This window comes from Mauremys reevesii, linkage group 14 (genome assembly GCF_016161935.1).
Source record: "Mauremys reevesii isolate NIE-2019 linkage group 14, ASM1616193v1, whole genome shotgun sequence".
Classification (NCBI taxonomy): domain Eukaryota; kingdom Metazoa; phylum Chordata; order Testudines; family Geoemydidae; genus Mauremys; species Mauremys reevesii.
This window is the reverse complement of record NC_052636.1, coordinates 6,071,225-6,093,943: the sequence shown is the minus strand read 5'-3', so window position 1 is coordinate 6,093,943 and position 22,719 is coordinate 6,071,225. Positions and strand designations below refer to the sequence as shown.

Below are 22,719 nucleotides of genomic sequence, written 5' to 3'. Positions count from 1 at the left end.
ACCCCCCTGCTCAAAGCAGGACCAACTAACTAAATCCCCAAATGGCCCCCTGAAGTCCAGCTCCCAGCCCTGGGTTTAGCAGGCCAGTGCTCCAACCACTGAGCCATCCACCCCACTCAGGGAGCAGCCATGTGCTGGGAATGACTCAGAGCAACAATTTCCCACCTACACAAAGGACAAATGGCTGCAGATGAAGCGGGTGGGAAAAATGCCCCCTCCTGAAGATTTTTAAACTGGCGTTTGAGACTCATGGGGAAGCAGAAATCGGGAGACAGGGAGAGCTGATCATTGGAGGATGGAGGGCTCACCCCAGATTTTATAGCCCGTGTGAGACACTGAGCGAGAAAGGGGCAGAACTAGAGAGAATTTGTATGGGGCGAGGCAGAGTGGCACAAACCCAGGGACAGGATCAATTAACTCACCTCCCCCTTAGCCCGCCATGCTTCCCCCCAGGAATTTCCTGGCTGCCCAGAACAGTTCAGCCCCTGCGTCCACTGACCTTCCCCTCCTACAACTCCAGCTTCCTCACCTCCTGCCTGACACCCCCCATCTCCCCCCACACCACAGGGGATCCCCCCCACCAGGCCCCCGTCACGGCCCCCCAAATCCCACAGGGGCTGAGGCAGCTCTGAGGCTTCTCCCAGGTTCCCCAGGGCCGAGTCACTTTCCGGCCCAGCCCCAGTGCCCCCGGGGTCTCTCACTCCCGGGGCTCCGTGGAGAGCTGGACACTGCAGGGATGCAGGGCGGCAGGAATGGGGTGACAGGCCTCCTGTTCCCTCAGTCTCACGAGCGGGACCGGGGGGGCTCGTCGCTCCTCTCCGGCTCGGGAGCGCTGGGAAGACCCGACCGTGGAGGGGCGTCGCTGGGAGCGGCTTGGCGCGAGGCCCTGAGCACGATCCTTATATCACTTCTGTGGCGGAAAAGTGCTGAGGAGATGGGCTGGGGAGGCTGGTTTTGGCGGGAAAAACCCGGTTTGGACTGGTTTGAGCCTGTCCTGATGGTAAACAAGTCCCCTCTCAGAGATGGAGTCCAGGGGTCAATAGTTCATATGCTCAGATTGGATCTTATTTTAAAGCCAGTGATTTACTTCATAAACATCTTATTAACCAACTAATGGAACCTATTGAGACAGTTCATACTTCTCACCTAACAATGAGATAAAAAAAAAAGAACATTTCAGACAAGCCTTGTCAGTCAACGGCTAATGTATCACAACTGGGAAGCACGTGGGCTTGTTGGAAAGCTGCTGCTCAGGGACAGGAACCTCCTGGCACCCCAGCCTCCAAAATCACACTCAGGCTGCACTTTCTGCACGACTAGGTGCTGGCTGAGGGGGCGTGGGAATTGGTAGCCTCTGCTGCAGGTGATGGGAATCGCAGGTATTTAAAGCCATGGCCTAGAGGAGGGAAGTGCCTAACTCCAGAGTCTGCAGCTGCCTAGGGCCAGGGCTGAGGATTTAGAGTCCCTAGTGCTGCCATTGCAAGGTTGAAGCAGGCTCAGCCCTGGCATTGCCACCCCTCCTGCGGCTAGTAGCTGCAGCTGGCTGGCTGGCTGGCCTCTGGGAACTGGCCCCATGGCTGTAGCCAGAGGAAGCTGCAGGTGGCTCTGTGACCTACTGGGGCCATTAAGCTAGAGCAGCTAAAGACACTGGAGTTCACCTCAAGGAACAGAGGTCACCAGTAGGGAAAGAGGAGCAGGTCAGGCTGGCAGAGGGAGCTTCCAGCTGTACACACATGGGTGTACAGCTCAATGAAAAACCCGGGGCTGGAAGGAGCTGTGTAGGGCAATGCATAGAGTCATGTAGGAGTGTGTGATCAAAAATGAAAAAATGTCTCTGAGCTTCAGTACCGGGTTTGCTATGGTACCAATGGCACTGCCCCCACCAGGCCCACACTCAGGAGCCCACAGTGACTATATAGGGGCCTACAAATATGTTTGGTACCAGGACCCACAGAAGGGGTTAATCCGGGACCTGATGGCACTGAGCACTATTTCAGCCCCACATTTTTGGGTGGACCTCCCACAGTGGGAGCTGCCTAGCCCTCCCCGCAACACACACACACACACACACACACACACACACACACACCCTCTTCCCTGTGTTGGGAGGTAGAACAGGAGAAAGGACAAAATAAGCAAGAGAAGAAGAGAAAGGAGGGAGGGAGGATGGAGGAAAAGGGGAAACAAAAGGACAAACCTAATGGCCCCAGTGATTCTAAGGGACAAGGATCCCAGGTGCACAATAAAATTCTGCCTCTTTAAGCTCGTGTTTTCATGCCTAGAATTCAACTCTCACCAGATGGATCAGACTGAACTGGTTTCAAACCTCCAGGAGGCTCTTACCTTCTAAGCAGGACGGCTGTTTTCTAGTAAAATCACTAAGAGGAAGGAAAACTCGAAAGAGGTTCCTCCTGGCGCTCACGTCCGTGAACCCGAATACTCTCTCAGTCCTCAAAGAGAGACCTGGAGAAGGAGACTTGCTGAAAGCAAAGCCACAGGGGTCTCTGAGGTTTCCCTGGCCCCTCGCCCTGTCCTGCCTGGCTGATGTCAGCATCTCTCTGTGAGGTCACCACCTCCCCACCACCTTGGACCAATAGGCTGAGGTCCTGCAAAGGCCTTTGTGATGTCACTGCCGCACCCCTCCCTTGCTGGGCTAATGTCCTGCCCCTGACCAGGCACTTTGCAGGTTTGAGCTAGTCCTGGGGATCACCCCCACCCAAGGAGCGTTCGTTCTAGGCAGCAAGCCGGCTAGACAGAAACAGCAGACGCTGCTCCAAATGCTACACTCAGTTTTTCAGAAATGAGTTGACTTTATGGCCAGATGAGACCATTAGAGCATCTAATCTGACCCCCTGCATATCACAGGCCTCCTGTATGACACAAGAGCTACTTTTGGGGCAAACACATTCCAGAAAGGCATCTAGTCTTCATGAAATGACATCAGGAGATGGTGAATCCACCACTTTCCTTGGTATCTTGTTCCTGTGGTGAATCATCCTCGCTGTTGAATATTTGTGCCTTAGTTGTAATATGAATTTGTCTCTTTTCATCTTCCAGCCATTGGGTCTTGTTAAGCCTTTCTCTGCTAGATTAAAGAGCCCTTTAATACCCAGTCCTTTCTCTCCATTTAGGCACTTCAGCATTTCAATGAAGTCACCTTTCAATCTTCTTTTTGATAAGCTAAGCAGGTTGAGCTCTTTCAATAGCTCACTAGAAGGCATTTTCTCAGCCCTCCAGAACATCTGGTGGCTTTTTGCTGCCCAGCTCCAATTTCACAACATCTTTTTCACATGAGGACACCAAAACTGGAGGCAGTATTCCAGCATCAGTCTCACTGATGCCGTGTCACTTCTTGTAATGTTATTGACATAATCTGTAACTGTATAGATCACTGCTGCGACCACGGTTCTATATTTGCAGCCAATGTGTCAGCTTGTCATATAGGGGTCTATGGAGAGGTTCTGATTGGCTGATTATAATGATGCTATCTCTAGATGTGTATCATTTTGTAGTTGACGTTATGAATATTGGCGCTATGCTGCCCGTATTTTCAAACTTGTGCTCTGCTTCAGGAACACCCCAGCCAGACAAGTTGGTGTCAGTTCTGCCTAGAACGCACGCTCCGTGAGTGGGGTGATCCACAGGAGTAGCTCAAACCTGCAAAGTGCCTGGCCAGGGCAGGACATTAGCCCAGCAAGGAGGGGTGTGGCAGTGACATCACAAAGGCCTTTTGCAGGACCTCAGACTATTGGTCCAAGGTGGTGGGAGGTGGTGACCTCACAGAGATGCTGACATCAGCCAGGCAGGACAAGGGCAAGGGTCAGGAAACCACATGGACCCCTGTGGCTTTGCTTCAGCAAGTCTCCTTCTCCAGGTCTCTCTTTGAGGACTGAGAGAGTATTCGGGTTCACGGACGTGAGCGCCACGAGGAACCTCTTTCAAGTTTTCTCCTTCCCTTTTAGTGATTTTACTAGAAAACAGCCGTCCCGGGTTAGAAGGTAAGAGCCTCATTGAGGTTTGAAACATGTTCAGTCTGATCCATCTGTTGAGAGTTGAATTCTAGGCATGGAAAACACAAGCAGGAGGCCAGAATTTTATTCTGAATTGTATTTGATCCCCACCAGTGACCTGGGCCATCCTTTGGGCTCTCTGGTGAGAACCCTCAGCCTCCCTTCCTCAGTCTCTACCCTGATGGGCTGAGCAGGGGGTTATTGACAGGGAGGAGACTCAGGTCCTTGTTGGTCTCTTTTAAGACCAAGGAAATAAGTCAGAACCAGTTCTATGTTTGACAAATTTTGCTGCTTCTCTACATTAATGGTCTCTGAGCAGTTCATGATTCTCTCTAACATTGCAGTTCTCCTCAAATACTTGCTGAATAATTCCTGTGCACTGTTGTTGGTCTGGAGCTCATCAGAGAGCACTTTATTCAGGTCATTCAATGTCTGAAATTCAAGGTTAGTTTGAGAATCAGGGCTCTTGGGTCCTATTCCCAACTCTGCCACTGACTGGCCGTGTGACCTCAAACAAGTCAATTCTCCTTTCTCAGCCTCAGCTTCTCCCTCTTTCAAGTAGGGATAATAATGATCTTCTCCTACCTACCTCATGGTGGGTGAAGGATGGGGATCCATTGGAGAGTGTCACTAGGAGTAGTGCATAATATGAGGTGTTCTATCACGTTTACTCAGAGCAGATTATGACATAATAGAATAGCTGAAAGTCTATTTTATTTGTATTTTTTTATTTTTAAATTGTTAAGAGCAGCAACGACTTAGCTCAGATTGAAGCATCTTATCTAATTTTTGAGATCGAAGTGTCTCCTCTTTGTGTGTGACGAGACAATCTAACACACTGTGACAAACAGGAGATGCTTTTGTTTTGCAACAAAATCTTTTTGCAAAGAATTTTCATCCCACTTGTTATGATTTCGAGAAACAAACTGGTTTAGTCTGAATGGGATTTTCTGACAGAAATGGTTTCAATGAAATTTCCCACCATCTCGATTCCTGGGCTCCATCCCTGCCTCTGGGGGTTTGCTGTTTGTTAGAACAGGAGTCGGAACTGGTGGCTTCTCTTTCTGGCTCTGCCACTGCCTTGCTGTGTAGGCCCTTGGGTAGGTCATTTCCCTTCTCTGGACCTCAGGCTCCTCCCCCATCTATCCAATGGGAACAGGGACAATTCTCGAGCTCTGGGCAGTCATGAGCCTGAGTGAGATAAGGGGCGATAAAGCCCTCTGTGAAGGAGAAAGGGAAGTTTCACGGTGTTTAGCACCAAGGAATTCTAAAGTTTGCTAAAATGTCTAGTCTGTGGAAACAAGAAATGGTCGGGCCCAAATTTTTTAACCACTGCCTTTTCTAAAGCCCATTCAGGGATGTGAGTCTCTGTCTTTTTTACCTGGGGTTCTTTGCCAGCAGGAGAGAAGAGGTTCCTGCCTCCATTTTGGGGCCTTAACAAACCAGGTGTTGTGCCCCAGTTCTCGTCTGAGATCCCTGAAAAGAACATCTTCCCATCCATGAACAAGACAGGACCTATCTTTCAAAGGGAACAAAGAGACCCTGGGACTTGCAGACTAGCCAGCCTCACTTCCATAGCTGGAGAGATACTGGAATACATTAAGTAAACACTCAGTTTGTCAGCAGCACCTACAGGAGAATTTGATTCTTAGGACGAGTGAGCATGGATTTGTCAAGAACAAATCATCCCAAACCCATCCTCTTTCCTTCTTTGGCAGGGTTCCGGGCCTAGTGGAGGTGGGTAAACAGTAGATGGGATCTATCTCGGGGTTACTAAGGCTTTTGACACAGTCCCGCAGGACATTCTCACAAGCAAACCAGGGAAATGCGGTCCAGCTGCAATCAGTGTCATGTGGGTGCAGAGCTGGTTGAAAGCCCAGACTCCAAGGGCCCTTCTCCATGTTTGGCTGCCCAACGGAGAGGGGCACCTCGTCGTCCGGCAGGGATCAGTCCGGGGGTCAGTACTATTCAATAGTTTCATGAATGATTTGGAAAATGGAGTGGAGATCATGCTTCTAAAATGTGCAACTGACACCAAGCACTTTGGAGCTCAGGACTGGAATTCAAAACGCCCTTAACGAATTGGAGACTTGGTCTTCTTGAGCCAAACCCCATGGCTGGGCCCCTCTCTCTAGACTGGGCTGAAGTGAAACCCCAGAGCCAGACACTCCTCCTCCTGGGCAGTGCGCTCTGACCTTGAATGGTCAGATGCTGCTTAGCTCTGTCAGAGCAGCTTTGGCTGGGGGATTCTTCCAGCACTTTCCAATAGTGGGAAGGTACGAAATCCCCATTTGCCTGCTGGGGACGGAGCCCTAGAGAGAACAACTTGCCCAAAGTCCCACCGGAAAAGGAAAACAACCAGCAGTGGAACCAATAGGGGTGTCAGGATCTTGGAGGCGCTGTCACCCCCACACTAGGGCGGGGTTATGCACCCCCTGCGGCTGGCTGAGTTTCTCCGTGCCTTGGCAATAAGACAGCCTAGAACCCCATCCAGGATTATTCTATCTGCTACCCAAGATCCATAAACCTGGAAATCCTGGATGCCCCATCATCTCAGGCATTGGCACCCTGACAGCAGGATTGTCTGGCTATGTAGGCAGCTCCATCATCATTCCACACAAAGATGGACTACAAGCCGTCAGGAACAGTATCCCGATAATGTCACAGCTGAACTTTGTGACTTTGTCCTCACCCATAACTATTTCACATTTGGGGACAATGTGTACCTTCAAGTCAGCGGCACTGCTATGGGTACTCACATGGCCCCACAGTATGCCAACATTTTTATGGCTGACTTAGAACAACGCTTCCTCAGCTCTCGTCCCCTAATGCCCCTACTCTACTTGTGCTACACTGATGACATCATCATCTGGTCCCATGGAAAAGAAAACCTTGAGAATTCCACCATGATTTCAACAATTTCCATCCCACCTACAACCTCTGCCTGGACCAATCCACACAAGAGATCCACTTCCTGGACACTACTGTGCTAATCGATGGTCACATAAACACCACCCTATACCGGAAACATACTGAACGCTATACTTACCTACATCTCCAGCTTTCACCCAGACCACATCACACAATCCATTGTCTACAGCCAAGCTCTAAGATACAACCGCATTTGCTCCAACCCCTCAGACAGAGACAAACACCTACAAGATCTCTATCAAGCGTTCTTACAACTACAGTACCCACCTGCTGAAGTGAAGAAGCAGATTGACAGAGCCAGAAGAGTACCAGAAGTCACCTACTACAGGACAGGCCCAACAAAGAAAGTAACAGGACCCCACTAGCCGTCACCTTCAGCCCCCAACTAAAACCTCTCCAGTGCATCATCAAGGATCTACAATCCATCCTGAAGGACAATCCCTCACGCTCACAGATCTTGGGAGCCAGGTCAGTCCTTGCTTACTGACAGCCACCCAACCTGAAGCAAATACTTACCAGCAACCACACAACAAAAACACTAACCCAGGAACCTATCCTTGCAACAAAGCCCATTGCCAACTCTATCCCCATATCTGTTCAGGGGACACCATCATAGGACCTAATCACATCAGCCATGCCATCAGGGGCTCATTCACCTGCATATCTACCAATGTGATATGTGCCATCATGTGCCAGCAATGCCCCTCTGCTATGTACATTGGCCAAACCAGAGAGTCTCTACATAAAAGAATAAATGGACACAAATCAGACATCAAGAATGATAACATTCAAACACAGCCAGAGAACACTTCAATCTCCTGGTCACTCGATTACAGACCTAAAAGTCGCAATATTACAACAAAAAACCTTCAACAACAGACTCCCACGAGAGATGCTGAATTGGAATTAATTTGCAAACTGGACACCATTAAATTAGGCTTGAATAAAGACTGGGAGTGGGTGGGTCATTACACAAAAGTAAAACTATTTCCCCATGTTTATTTGTCCCCTACTGTTACTCACACCTTCTTGTCAACTGTTGGAAATGGGCCATCCTGATTATCACTACAAGTTTTTCTCCTGCTGATAATAGCTCACCTTAACTGCTCACTCTCATTATAGTGTGGATGGCAACACCCATTTTTTTCATGTTCTCTGTGTATATATATATCTTGCTGCTGTATTTTCCACTGTATGCATCTGATTAAGTGGATTTTAGCCCATGAAAGCTTATGCTCAAATAAGTTTGTTAGTCTCTAAGGTGCCACAAGTACTCCTCTTATTTTTGCAGATAAATTAATGGAGGTGAAGTCCATTAATGACTATTAGGCAGCCTGGGTAAGGAATGGTATCCCTAGCCTCTGTTTGTCAGAGGGTGGAGATGGATGGCAGGAGAGAGATCACTTGATCATTGCCTGTTAGGTTCAGTCCCTCTGGGGCACCTGGCATTGGCCACTGTTGGCAGATAGGATATGGGGTTGGATGGACCTTTGGTCTGACCCAGTCTGGCCATTCTTCTGTTCTTATGAAGGGAAGAGGCAAAGCCTTGTAACAGAGTTTCTGTAGTGTAGTGGTTATCACATTTGCCTAACACGCAAAGGTCCTTGGTTCAAAACCAGGCAGAAACATGGTAGCTTAATTTTTCCCAGCTCCTAGTGGCCTGTCCCTGCTGTTGTAGGAGCAGCAGTGATTTCTATGCTCAATAGGTCTGTTATACTTCCCCCATTCCCATTTTTGTCTCCTCTGCCTCTCTGAATGCCTGTGAAGTGGCTTTCTCCCTCCCCCTCCCGCTCCCTCCTGCCATGCTTGTGGGATGAAGGGGCTGGTTGAACAGCTGGAAGATCAGAAGAGCTGCTAGATAGACAAGGTGTCTGGGACTCTCATTAGGCAGCGATCACACACCCAGAGCATGGACACTGGCTGAGGTGGAGTGTGACCCACCAGATGCAGCCAAGTCATCTCCAGTCGCAGGCCATGAGGAGCAGGTCCTTAAAACGGGAAGGGGCCCTGTGCTCAGGAGTCACTCACAAGCTTGTACCTCCAGTGAACGCCCTTCGCCCGACCGTCTGGCCAGTGGTTCGCTGCGTTGCAGTTCATTGTGCCTCAGGAAGACTTACCTTCATCGCACCGTCCATCGCGGTGCTGGGAGACACTACCTGGCAGAATCCTGTGCCTGCCTCTTGTCTTCCTAAGGGTGGCTACTTGCAGCCCAGGAGAAGAAGGATGGTTCTGGTGAAAGGAAGACAAGCAAAGCACTGGGAGGAAATTTGGGTGTGGGCTCTGCGCTGGGGTGGGTGGGTGGTGCAGCTCCCAAAGTGACCGGTACACACAGCCCTCTGGCAGCAGCTCCTAGATGAGTGGGGCCAGGGGATCTCCATGTGCTGCTGTCTGCAGGCGCTGCCCCAGAGCTCCCATTGGCTACAGTTCCTGGCCAATGGGAGCTGCAGAGATGGTGCTCGGGGGCAGGGGCAGCACGTGGAGACACTCCCCACCCCAGGGGATGCTGGGACATGCCAGCCACTTCTGGGAGCGGCACGGAGGGCGGATGTAGAGTGGGCAGGAGCCACCTTAGTGCTGCTGGCACATCTCTGCACACCCGTTGTGGGGAGGAGCAGAGGGCCTCCATGTGCTGCCTGGGGTAGGGGCAGTGCACAGAGCTGCCTCCCTCCCGGGTCTATTCCAGGAGTGGGTGGGTGGGGTCTTTTGGCCTGCCAGGTGCAGCAGGTCAGACTAGATGATCACACTGGTCCTTCTGACCTTAAAGGCTCTGAGTCTAAAAGGGAGAGGGAAGTAAAGGAATTTAAAAAAATAAACCAAGCATTGTAATAGCAGGATGACTCAACTGCTCATTATATAGTCCCACCCTTTCTTCCTCCACTGGGTGTTTAATGACCTGTTGGGATTTGGGACACTGATTCTCTCATTCCATTGATAAACTGATACAACATGACTGAAATTAAACCAATTCCCAGTGGAGGAATCATCATATCATTGCATTAGCTGGGAATTGAACCCAGGTCAATTGCTTGGAAGGCAGCTATGCTCACCACTATACCACCAACGCATCTGGTGAAAGTCTCTGATTTTTCACACTTGGTGATTGGTCACCTTACTTCTCAGCATGAGGCGAATGTCTCTGTGGTCTCTGCCATTCATCGTGGGGAGTTTCCCCACTGATAACAGTTCTTGCTGGGTTGGGGATGGGAGACAGAAGAGGCGTTTATTCTGTTTCATTCCTCTCCATTTTCTGTTCCTCCCCTTCCCTTCCAGGGTCCTCCCTTCCATTTCAGACTGTGCAGTGACACCCTCCCTGCACCCAGGACTCTCGAAGCTCTGTTCCTTCCTGGGGATCCTCTCTCCCTTCATGGAGATCAAGAGCATGAAGCCTCTCTGCCTTGCCTCCTGGGTCTGAATTAATGTCCCATTTCCCACTATGTGCTCGAAAGAAAAAAATGTTTCTAACCCAGGTGAGTGGAGTTAATTCAGCTGGAATCCTTCACCCACATTCCTTAGGAGATACAGACTCTCTGTGACACAGACTGACTGGGGTTCATCTCTGTATGTCCCCAATGGGGAAGGAAAGACACTGAGGGCGAAGGAAGAAGATGGACAGAAGGAGTCAAATGGGGCTAGACCAGAATAGGACATTTTCTGCCTGTTAAAATGTACTAGTCTCTAATTGCTTAAAACAAAACAAAACCCCACCAGCTTCTGTTTGAACCATCAGCTTTTCACAGAGCAGCCAAAGTGGTGAAGCACAGACACACATAACCACTGACAGCCCAAGTTTGTCTAAGAAGCACCTATAGTGGCTCATGCAGGGGGAAATACAGCTGTGGGTGTGAGTTCAGGCCTCACCCAGAGTGTTGGTTTTCATTAGCCACGGAGCTTCCCCCACTTGCTTTGCCCAATTCACATGGAAAGTGCCATAGGAGGGTGATGAGAGTAAATTCTAAACTCTGAAATGCGGAGGTTGGCCCAGAGATTGGGATAAGGGGTTTGAAGAGAAAAAGCTCTAAGAGTATAAAACCAGACAGTCTACAGGGGCAGGTTCGGTACAACGCCTCAACAGGGAGCCATTTGGAGGCGTACACTCCCTCTGTTCAATGTCCTGACAGGTATTTGAAGATGAAGATAACGCCATGGCTAACAGCGGACTGGCCTGTCCTGGGTGAAAGAAAGGGACCTGGGTTAAGAGTCTGAAGATTTGCATTACCGTCACTGTCTGACCCCCCTTCAGTGCGGAGCAGGTGTGTGCGTTGCTGGGTGGAACGCACAGACTCCTGGAAACAGGGCAGCTGTTTCCATGGCAGAGAGCCTGGCACTTAGGAGACTTTCTACACTTTCTGTTTTGAAGCAATTCAGTAAAATAACAGTGGAGCTACAATGTCTGGTCCAAAATTTCAGCTGCCCCTGGTGCAAAAACGCTATTTTAGGATCTACATTGTAGGCTCCTGGCACTAGGACACCTGGCCAGAGAGCTCAGTGGGGGCGTAACAGCTGCTGACTCTGAGGTCCCGGGCTAAATCCACTTGCAGGGGAAGTGTTTTGATTTATTTGATGGATAATGAGCACCAGCTACCAGGGGAGAAGCCCTGAGAGTCGCTGCCACTCCAGCTGCTGCTAGGGCAGGGGGGAGCCCCAGGGGGCCAGCTGCTGCTCTGGCCACCCCAGAAGTGCTGCCAGAGGACCAAGCTGTGGCTGCTCCTGCTGCCCTCAGGACCACTGGTCAAGTGGTCCCCAGAATAACCGCATTGGCCGCTGCTTGGGCGGTCCCTGGAGCCAGTTGATTGAGTGGCCCTGGAGTCAGCCACTGTGCCCACTGCAGAAGTCACGGAGGTTGCAGGAAATCACAGAATCCGTCACTTCCACCACCTCCGTGATAGACACGGAGACAAACCCTTCCCTGCTGTGACTGCAGTTCCTGGAAGGAAAGAGAAGAACAGAAAGTGACGAGAGAAGGAAAGAGAGAGACTCCCTGTCACCTCTCTCCCCTGCTCCCTCCCCCCTTGTATTCTGTAACCCCATCTCACTGGGTTCCCGGTGCTGGTGCCATGGGGGTGACACTAGAGTTCTGGGGATTTGGGGGGAGGGGAAGGGGGCTCTTCACTTCTCAGCATTTCACACAAATTTGTCTTTGGGCTAAAATTTCTCTCTGTCAGAGCTGTACCCCACCCTGTTTGCGGGGGGGGGGGGGAGAGGGGAGATGTAAATTGCAGAGCAGGCAGAGAAGTCGCCCATAAAGGGTCATATTGATCTGGTGACTGGTTCTGACCGGGGTCACACGTCCTCTGACACAGGCTCATGTGCAGAACATGGGAGCTCTGGCTTGTCCTAAATGCTGTAGAGTGTGAGTTCCTGGGAAAGGGCAGGGGAGAGGGAGCAAGAGGAGAAAGGCAGAGACATTGGAGACGAGGTGGGGAGAAGAAGGAGAGAACAGAGAGACAGTAAATGATTGAAGCAGAACAGGTGTCCCAACTCCATCTTGCTCATCATAGGTGTTCAGAGAGACAGGTAGTTGTGGGTTTTCCAGTGTCAAGTATGAACTTTGATTCTAACAATGTGCATTGAAATATCAAGGGGATCTCCACATACCTGATCTCTTCCCCTCTCCCCTTTTTTAGTATTAATTTTTATTTTGACGTGTTTGGCTTAACCGTGATCGTCTCTTTCCCCGCCTGTATTGCAATTTGGGGTTTATGTTTATTTTGCCTCCCTTTTGTTCATGTCATTATAATTATAACAGCAAAGGAATCTGCAGGAGCAAAAACTGACTCAAAACTTCATTTCCCCATCATGCCGGAACATCCTACAAACAGCTCACGCAGCTAGAATCATAACACGCAAGGCCAGGGGAGGGGAGATGCAGGTTTCCAAGTGTTCTGTCTTTCTCAGATGATGCATTCCAGCCCCTTGTGTGCCTCCATCCTGTATGACCTGCTGGACTTCAACACATTTATTGTTTCATTCTATAGATGATGTGATTGTAACACAATGTGATTGAAATTAAACCACTTCCAGATGAGGAAACAACAGAAGAGAAAAGCCATTATTGCATTGACTGGGAATCAAACCCAGATGAATTACTTAGAAGACACCTCCACACACCACTAAACCACCAATGCATCTGGCAGGAGTAGCTTTCCTGCAGGTTCTGTGCGCTGGCAAAGGGGGTGACACATGACTATGGAGTTAATGAACAGGGTGGATGGGCTGGAAGCTGCCTGACAGCTGGGGCAGAGTTACCATCCCAGAGTGACTGAAAGGGGGCAATGGTGAAAACAGATCTCACTGGGAGCTGGCCCCACACCTGCCCCACCCCAGGAGAGGGGAACTGAAGCTCAACTTCAATCACAGAAAAATATTCCCTGAGAAGGAAGGGGACAGCTTGTTTTAAAGACCAGGTTTGTGTTTGTTCCTGCTACATATGGAGGGGCTGGGTAGTGCTGATTCCAGCCCCCAGACTCTGGGAGCATAAGGAACAAATTCAGGCTGCCAGTGACCTGCAGGAGGGAGATGATCTTTTGACAGTGACGGACGCCTCATCCTAAAGGCCTTTATCTGCCCCCTTCCAGTGACTGTTTGGCACAGAAATGCAGCCCCCACTCCTGGGTCTCTCCTGGGGAAATAATGTTTCTGTGCAAAACACCAAAGCTTTTAACAGAAAGGAAGAAAAGGAAATGGCCACATGATGGGACTAGGACATAAGGAATGAAACACAAGATCTTTCCCCATGTGCATTGACTTTTAACCTTGTTTGTGGTGGTGTTGTATCCATGTTGGTCCCAGGGGTCCTCTGGGGCGCCGGGCATTGGCCACTTTCGGGAGAGTGGGCTAGATGAACTGGTCCGACTCAGTGTGGCTGTTCTTATGTTCTAACTGCTGGTTATGGAAGAGACGAACTTCCAGGCTACACAGAACTGAAAAAGTGTGTGGGGTTAGCTCCACAGCTTGTCTCTTTCACCAACAGAGGTTGGTCCTCTACAAGCTCTTACCCTCACCACCTTGTCTCTCTTGGACTCTGAAAAGTGCTTTCTCTCCACTCCCTTTGGAGAGAAGTTAAGTTTCTCTTTGGGCAACTATCAGGCTGAAGCAATTGTATTGACTGGGACACTAGAATTGAAGATTTAATATTATAAATAAATGAGTCTAAACCTGAGGTTCTGGTTTTCACATTGGTTTTTCTAACTCAGTTCCCAATTCTCTTCTAGAAAGGCCTCCAGGACGCCTGCCCAGCCCAGCAAAAGTGGCCAGGAGAAAGCCCACACTGCTGCTCTTTCAGGTACTTGAGGCTGCTATCAAATCCCCCCTCACTCCGTCAGTCTCCAGTCTGTGGCAGTGCATAGGATTCTTCCGTCCTAAGAGCAGGACTCTGCACTTCTCCTTGTTGAAACTCCTCAGATTTCTTTTGGCCCAATCCTCCAATTTGTCTAGGTCATTCTGGACCCAAACCCTGTCCTCCAGCGCTTGGATTCTTTACATGCTTTCACAGAGCAAAGAGCACATGTTCCATGATTTCATAGGGCAGAGTTTTGTGCTATCGGGAGCTTTCCCTGTGTGAATTTGACAGGTGGATCAACATAGAGACACATTGTGACCCTTCTCAGGGTGCTGAGGACTGTGAGTCTCCTTGTTGCCACCTGCCACAAGGAAGAGGGACTTTTGCATTTGGCAGCTGGATCTTAGTGACCAAACTCACCAGCTTGCTGGAACTCAAGGACCCTCCTCTGAGCTACAGCAGCCACCTTAACCCTTGAGTTCCTTCAATGTGTCCCCCTCTGGGGTCCAGCCCGGATCACCAGATACTTGGTGAAATCCCAGATCCTCTCTTCCCCAAGTATCCCAGGTTACTAGTTTTACTGTGGGCCATTGCTACTGTATCTCACACAGCACCTGAGTACAGTTATCGAACAAGCAAAAAATGTATTTAACAACGGATAGAGATTTAAACAAACAAACGTGAGTGATGGAAACCAACTGTTACCAACTAAACAAAGGCAGAAAATGATAGAATAGAAAGGCCAGCACAAAAAAACAGAGAGGAACAATAAGATACTAAAGGACAATGGTTGGAACTCTCCATTTCTCTCAGTCTTTGGATTGATGGGTACTAGAGCTGTAGCAACAGTTGAGGAACCAGGGTAAATTAAATCTAAGGTTTGAGCTACTAGTGAAGCATTTCCCACACTCACTGCATTCATAGGGCCTCTCTCCTCGTGGATTGTTTGATGCCTAATAAGGTGCGAACTGCGATTGAAGGTTTTCCCGCACTCAGTGCATTCATAGGGCCTGTCCCCTGTGTGGATTCGCTGATGTCTAGAAAGGACTGATCTTGGAGTGAAGCTGTTCCCACACTCACGGCATCCTAAGGTCCTCTCCCCGTGTGGATTCTCTGATGTTGAGAAAGGTTTGAGCTGCTAGTGAAGCATTTCCCGCACTCAGGGCATTCATAGGTCCTCTCCGCTGTGTGGATTCTCTGATGTCGAGAAAGGTCTGATCTGGGAGTGAAGCTTTTCCCACACTCACGGCATTCATAGGGCCTCTCTCCTCTGTGGATTGTTTGATGACTACTAAGGTGCGAACTGCGATTAAAGGTTTTCCCGCACTCAGTGCATTCATAGGGCCTGTCCCCTGTGTGGATTCTCTGATGTACAGAAAGAGGCTGAGCTGTGAGAGAAGGTTTTCCACACTCCCTGCATGTATTTTTTCTCTTTCGCCTGAGGATATCCTGCTGTGTTGTGGTTTCCATGAGGACCTTCTGAGTTCCCCAACAGGAAATAAATTTATCCACTTTCTTCCCTGGCTGGTTTCCTTGATCTGTTTCTGGTCTGTGCTGAATCTCCCAGGATTTTCCCTGCTCATGACTCCTGGATACATTCCTTTTCGATCTTTGAGATAATGCTCTCTTTTTACCCACTGGCTCAACATTTTCAGGCTGAGAACTCTGCTCCTCTTTCTCACATGCCATTGCATCACCTGCTGTGATAGAGACAGAAACCTCAAACAGGGATGGAAAGGGGAAGACCAAACAAAAACAAGTGCTGAAGACAGGTCAAATAAAAATCAGGAGCTGAACTCCCCCAAACTCTTCCCCCAAGTAGGAGAGGAGGGGATGAATTCAACCTTCACATCCATCCAAATACGCAGGGGGAAGGGAGGAATCTACTGCCTGGTGTCTGCTAGGAGCTATAGGAAGCCATGAGCTATATTTACCCTGAGGATATGACCCCTGCAAGGGACAATAATGAACTGAGAGACCTCCCCAAGAGCTTTGTAGGGCATCCCAGATGTTTCCTTCAGGCACTTACAGATTCTGAGGTGGTTTAATGTTTCCTCACCTGTGCAGGAAGATCTCAGGATCTCTCTTTCCTCTGAACCCTGGAGGTCTGGGACCCATGGCTCTTCCCCCTGTTCCAGCTGGGAGATCACATCAAGTTGGAAAACTAGAAACCCTGCTCAGATGAAAGAAAACAAAGGAGTTCAGTTGATTTCATAAGACTTGGTCATAAAAAAACAAACATTCTATTAATTTAACTTCAGTGTGACCTGGTGCGCCAGGGGCCACTGGTGCGCCAGTTCTCACTGAAAATGCCAAAGTTAGGGCAGGCTGAAAAAGGGAGAGCAGATGCTCCCAAAACTGATGGTTAACACTGAAGTTAAACTCACCGACCAGTCACCAACTGTGCTTCTGATCCCCCACACGGGTTATCGAGAAGCTGAAAAAAGAAATCACACGGCCCCCTTTATTGCATCCCTGTTCTCTGACTCCCAATCAGCAACTAGGTCCAGTACAGTGAGAGGTTATTTAAAAACTCTGCTCACATAAACAGTGTTCCTCTGAGCCCAAAGAGTCACCCACATCACCAGGTCAGTATAGGTTTGGATAGTACCCAAAATTCCATCCTTCCAGCCAATCCTTTAGCATCTAAACTAAAGGTTTAAACAAAAGTAAGACAGAAAGAAGTTAAATGGGAAAGCAGTCAGATACATTCCAAAATGGATATATCAGGTTCTTAGCAGTATTGGTGAGTTGCTGGCTTGAAAGTCTGTCCGGAACACATCCATAGCTTGGATGGGTCATTCAGTCCTTTGTTCCAGGGTTCAGTTTGTAGAGAAGTTGCTCCAGATGTAGAAAGGGGGATTGAAGACAAATGGAGATGATGCAGATGCCCTTTATATTCCTTTTGCCATGTGGCCTGTACTTCCTGTGTCCCAAACACAAGCTTCACAGCACGTGGCATGGAAAAGCCTTGGAGTTCTCATTACACAGGCATACCCCAGCATGTCTTGCTGACTCAATAGGTGTATCCTCTTGGTCCTTTCCATGGGCTCATTGTACAGATGATGACCCTGAATGGGCCATCAAACAGGCTAGGCAGTGTTGATGCCAATATGTCTGGGGGTGTCACCCAGAAACACTGCACAAGTCTGGAAATACAGATATACCCTACATATCTATAACTCACAATACAAAGGTGATACAAACGTAGAAACAAAATTACCATACTTGGCAAATCATAACATTTTCACTGACACTTGGCATGGCATATCTAGCACGATTCATTGCAAATTTATCAGATTATATTATTATTTTTATTATTAATACCAAAGTGTCTCACAATTCCATACAGTGTCACACTTGGTAAACCAGTGAATTCCCAGGACCAGATCACCAGGGCCTTGAAGATGCCGTTCTCTGTGCTTATGTGGGATTGTTATACCCACATATCTGCTGTGAACACACACACATACACTGTCAGTCTATACGGCTGTGTTCACTCTTCTAGAAAATTATGATCAATTTTGTCGCAGTATGGCTTGTGAGTATCATTTCAAAACACATAACCTACTGAATATTATCCTCCTGTTAAAATGTGTAGTAACACTGTATGTAAAGTTATGAGATTTTACAGTATGATATTACTGAAAAAGTCAAAATTCTGAGGAACACCTACAGAGCAGTTCCTCAGAGACAGCAAGGCAAACAGCTGATCAAACAGCCATTCTCCTGCAGGGGGAAGGTGTGAAGACATTTACATTCCATTGCAATCCAGAGCAGTGAGGAGTTGTGTCATCTGTAATCCTGGGTGAGATTCAGTGTTCTGCTGCTGGGGCTCCCCTGTCTGGATATCCCCAGCCAGCATTCAAGGCCGCACCGAGTGTCTGTGTGATAAGTCACCCTGGACCAGCAGCTCTGACTCCAGCCACCTGCTTGTTACATACCAAGCCCATTCTGGTTTGGGTAGAGAAGGCTCAGGGTTTTGAGAGAAGGCGGGGGTAGGAAGCTTCTATTCATTATGCTGGACCTAACCCCCAGTTTTACTTGAGTAAAGAGGAGATATTTGGCACTGTGTGATACTGCTCCTGTGCTCTGTTCCCAAAGTGTTCTGCAGCAGGGGAGGGTCTCTGGTAGTGTGTGTGTGTCACTGGCATATTGGGGTGATGCTGAAACAGGACAGAGTAGAGCTGGCATTGTGGGGGTGGCATGAACCTTCACTCTTCTTTTCCCCTTCCAAGAATAGAGGGGAGAGTAACCCTTACCCAGCGAGGTCACATTCTCATAGTTCTCCTGCATGACACCCCTGTAGAGGGCTCTCTGAGCGGGGTCCAGCAGAGCCCCCTCTTCCCTGGTGAAGTACACAGCCACCTCCTTGAAGGTCACCGGCTCCTGAAAGAGCAAGAGTCCAACACTCAGTACCTGCTGCCCCACTCAACCCCACTATTCACGGAACAGCAGCATCAGGTAAATGGACGCTCCGGGAGGCACATGTTAACAGAGTCCCACATCACCTAGCTTAGAGCAGCCAGGAGGCATCAGAGGATAGAAAGAGAGAACCTTTGTGTCTCCCAGCTGACAGACGGAGGCAGGATCTTCACATTTATCACATAGCTACTAGCCAGAGCTTGATATAGGAGATGGGGCTGTCTCTGGACCCTGCTGGTGGCTCCCTGGTAGGAATCCTAACGCTCTCCAAATTAAATATATGGAAGAAAGGGGAAGTCAATAGTAAAGAATAGAAGTTAGAAGGTCAGATTTGTAGAAAACTGGTAAAGAAAGCTATCAGAAATCAATGACCAATGAATGACAATAAGAAGGAAGATTTTAAAAGTATATTATGTGCAAACTTAATCCTAACAATGGTACTTTACTAATAGAAATGGCAGAATTATCAAAAATAATGCAGAAGAGGTAAAAGTCCTCAATAAATATTTCTCTCCTGGATTTGGAGAAAAACAGATGATGTACTCGTATCATAAGATGTTGATGGCGACACTCTTTCCATTCCAACAAGAAGTCATGAGGACATTAAACAGTAGCTATTAAAGTCAGACATGTTTAAATCAGCGGGTCCAGATAACTTGTATCCAAGACTTTCTAAAAGACCTGAAGTCTGACATCTATACTCGTGAAGATAATGGAGCAGCCAATACTGGATTTCATTCATTAATAAAGAATCAAAGAAGGGTAATATGATTAGTGCCCACTAACAAAGGTTTAGAAAATAGAGCCTATCAAACTAACGGGATATCCTTACCGGAGGAGATCAAAAGTTTGGTTGCAGCTAATAGTATTGATGTAATTTACCTAAACTTCTGTAAGGGATATGACTTGATCAGCACAATATTTTTACTAAAAAAGCTAGACTGATACAAAATAAACACAGCATACATTAAATAGATTAAAAACTGTGATAGTAAATGGGGAACCAGGGTCGAGTGGATTTCTTTTAGCAGGTTCCCGCAGGGACTGGTTCTTGGCCCTGTGCTATTTAACATTCTTATCCATGAGCTAGAAGAGAGTATAAAATCATCACTGATAAAGTTTGCAGTTGCCACAACGATTGGGGTTGTGAGTAGAATGAAGTGTGAGTAGATTCAGGCTCCATCACTGGGAGTCTGGGAAGTTTTCCCAGCCCTGGCTGGAGGGTTATTTCCTGTTCCACAAAGAGGGCAAGTTCCATTCCCAACTCCTGTGCCTTGAAATTAGGCCCTATCTGACACTACACCCCCATATTCATCATAGTGGTATGGTTATAATATGATTAGGACATAATTATGATGTATTTTGTACAAGATGCATCATGTGTGGTGTCACTGGAAAAGTTATAATTTGCTGAATATGATTATCCTATTTGTGTGCACATATCACGTTCGTATCTGAAGTTATGGATACTGACTCTGTATCTGTATTTCAAATGTGCTTACTCTGGGTAACACCCACAACGAGCCTTTCAGGTACAACAATGAAGAAGCCAGACAGTGCTGATGGCTCATCAACAAAGACAATGGACTGTGGAAGAGCTTAGCCTTCCTGTGAATGTTTCAGCCAACCTATTAGTCATGGATACTATGACGCAGAAGGGCCTGTGACCAGACCACATGACACTAAACTCCATTTTAGTACCTGTATTTTTCCACAAACTGGACTGGGAACTGAGTTTGGAACAAAGGGTTCCCGCCATATGGAAAAGCAAATAAGGTGGGTTGTGACGTCATCCCTTGGTCTCATTCCCCACACAAGAGAACTCCTGGAAAGACCTAAGAAACAAAAACTGAAGTGGGGGGAGTGCTGGTCCCAGGGTAAAGGGTTTTCTAGCTTGTGTATGGAAACTTGGTGGACTGCTTGTATCAATTAGTCAGGGTGAGAAACTGCTAATTCAAATTCTATCCAGATAGTATGTTAGGCGTAGTTTGAGTTTCGATATTTGCTAAATAATCTGCTTTGATCTGTTTGTTATCACTTATAATCAATTAATCTGTCTTTCTGCAGCTAATAAACTTGTTTTATGCTTTATCTTAACCAGCGTATTTTGAGTGAAGTGTCTGGGGAAAATCTCAGCTTGGTTAGCACAAGCTCGCTGTGCACATCTTTCCCATATCGAGGGGAAGGTGAACTATATTAATGAGCTAGATTATAGAGATCCTGTGCACTATACGAGGGTATAATTCTGAATTTATACTACAGCAAGTGTGCAAGGTTGGGGAGCTGGGAAATTGGCTGTTTTCTCTCTCTCCTTCAGTGGCTCAGGTAAAGCGCTCAGGTAGCTTAGTTGGGTGTATGGCACCACCTGCTGTCGTGTTGGGTGATAACAGGGCCTGGAGAGGCTGGCTGAATCTCCAGCAAAGCAGTGTGAGAAGGGTCAGCCCAGCTTGAGGGTTAGAGGGCACAGCGGTTCCCAGACTGCCCCTGGGGGTGACAACCCATCACACCTAAACTACACTAGTGTCAGCAGGTTTGTCACATTCTGTCCTCTCCTTTCTCCACCCGAGATATTTCCTGCCTCCCACCACCTCTAGCAATTCCCACCCTCTTATGCATGTACTGCTCCTCTCCCTCCATGCAGAACCCACCACCAGCTCCCTGAGAATCCCTTACCTGAGCCAGCTCCATTGCAGCCATTTCTTTCCCCCAGGGAGGACGGGATGATCTGGAGCAAACCATGGATGTTATTCTGTAGCCTGATGGGGTGAAAAGGGCAAGGTGTAAGAATTCAGATGGGGCTTTTGTCCATTCCACAAGCCGATTCCCCCCAGGTTTTCCCCTGCTAATGGACATTCTAGGTTCTGCCACACTGTGAAGCACAGAGTGACCGTATCCCAGTACAGGTCTAGCGCCCTCCCACCAGGGTGTAACCCTCTGACAAATGGTGAAACCCTCCCAGTAACAGTCTCTCTGGCCTTGTCTACACTACAGGACTATTTCGAATCTACTTAAGTCGAATTTGTGGATTCGACCTTAATAAGTCGAATTTGTGTATCCATACTAAATACACAAATTCGAACTTCTGAGTCCACATTCACGGGGCCAGCTTCGACTTTGGAAGCGGTGCACTGTGGGAAGCTATCCCACAGTTCCCGCACTCCCCGCTGCCCATTGGAATTCTGGGATTTCCCCCCAATGCATGCTGGGGGGAAAAAATGTGTCGAGGGTGGTTTTGGGTTAGTGTCGTCATTGAACCGTCAATCACGCCCTCCCTCTCTTCCTTGAAAGCGCCGGCGGGAAATCTGTTCGCGCCCTTGTCTGGTCGGTTACAGCGCGGACGCCACAGCACTGCGAGCATGGAGCCCGCTGCGATCATCGCTGCACTTATGGCCGTTGTCAACTCCTCGCATCTTATCGTCCACCTCTTCCACAGTCAGCTGCTGAGAAACCGGGCGAGGAGGCTCCGGCAGCGCGGTGAGGAGAGTGGCACAGACCTCTCAGAAACCAGGGTACGCCGGGCAGTGGAGATCATGGTGGCAATGGGTCACGTTCATGGTGTGGAACGGCGATTCTGGGCCCGGGAAACAAGCACGGACTGGTGGGACCGCATAGTGCTGCAGGTCTGGGATGACACAGAGTGGCTGCGAAACTTCAGATGCGTAAGGGCACTTTCCTTGAACTGTGTGACTTGCTGTCCCCTGCCCTGAAGCGCCAGGACACAAGGATGCGAGCAGCCCTGAGTGTGCAGAAGCGAGTGGCCATAGCCCTCTGGAAACTTGCCACGCCAGACAGCTACGGTCAGTGCGAACCACTTTGGCGTGGGCAAATCTACCGTGGGGATTGCTGTCATTCAAGTAGCCACGCAATCGTTCAGCAACTGCTCTCAAAGGTAGTGACTCTCGGAAATGTCCAGGTCATCATAGATGGCTTCGCGCGATGGGATTCCCAAACTGCGGTGGGGCTATAGATGGGACTCACATCCCTATCCTGGCACCAGCCCACCAGGCCAGCGAGTACATTAACCGAAAGGGCTACTTTTCAATGGTGCTGCAAGCTGTGGCGGACCATAGGGAT

The 22,719-nt window shown here is 48.7% G+C and overlaps 2 non-coding genes and 1 pseudogene across 2 annotated transcripts; 2 read left to right on the top strand and 1 right to left on the bottom strand.

Moving 5' to 3' along the window:
• LOC120381421 overlaps window positions 1–22,719 on the top strand; it is a 429,094-nt pseudogene that overhangs the window by 183,080 nt on the left and 223,295 nt on the right.
• TRNAV-AAC lies at window positions 8,498–8,569 on the top strand. The gene has a single exon. It is a non-coding gene; the product is annotated as a tRNA-Val (tRNA).
• On the bottom strand, window positions 9,934–10,005 carry TRNAG-UCC. Its single transcript has one exon. It is a non-coding gene; the product is annotated as a tRNA-Gly (tRNA).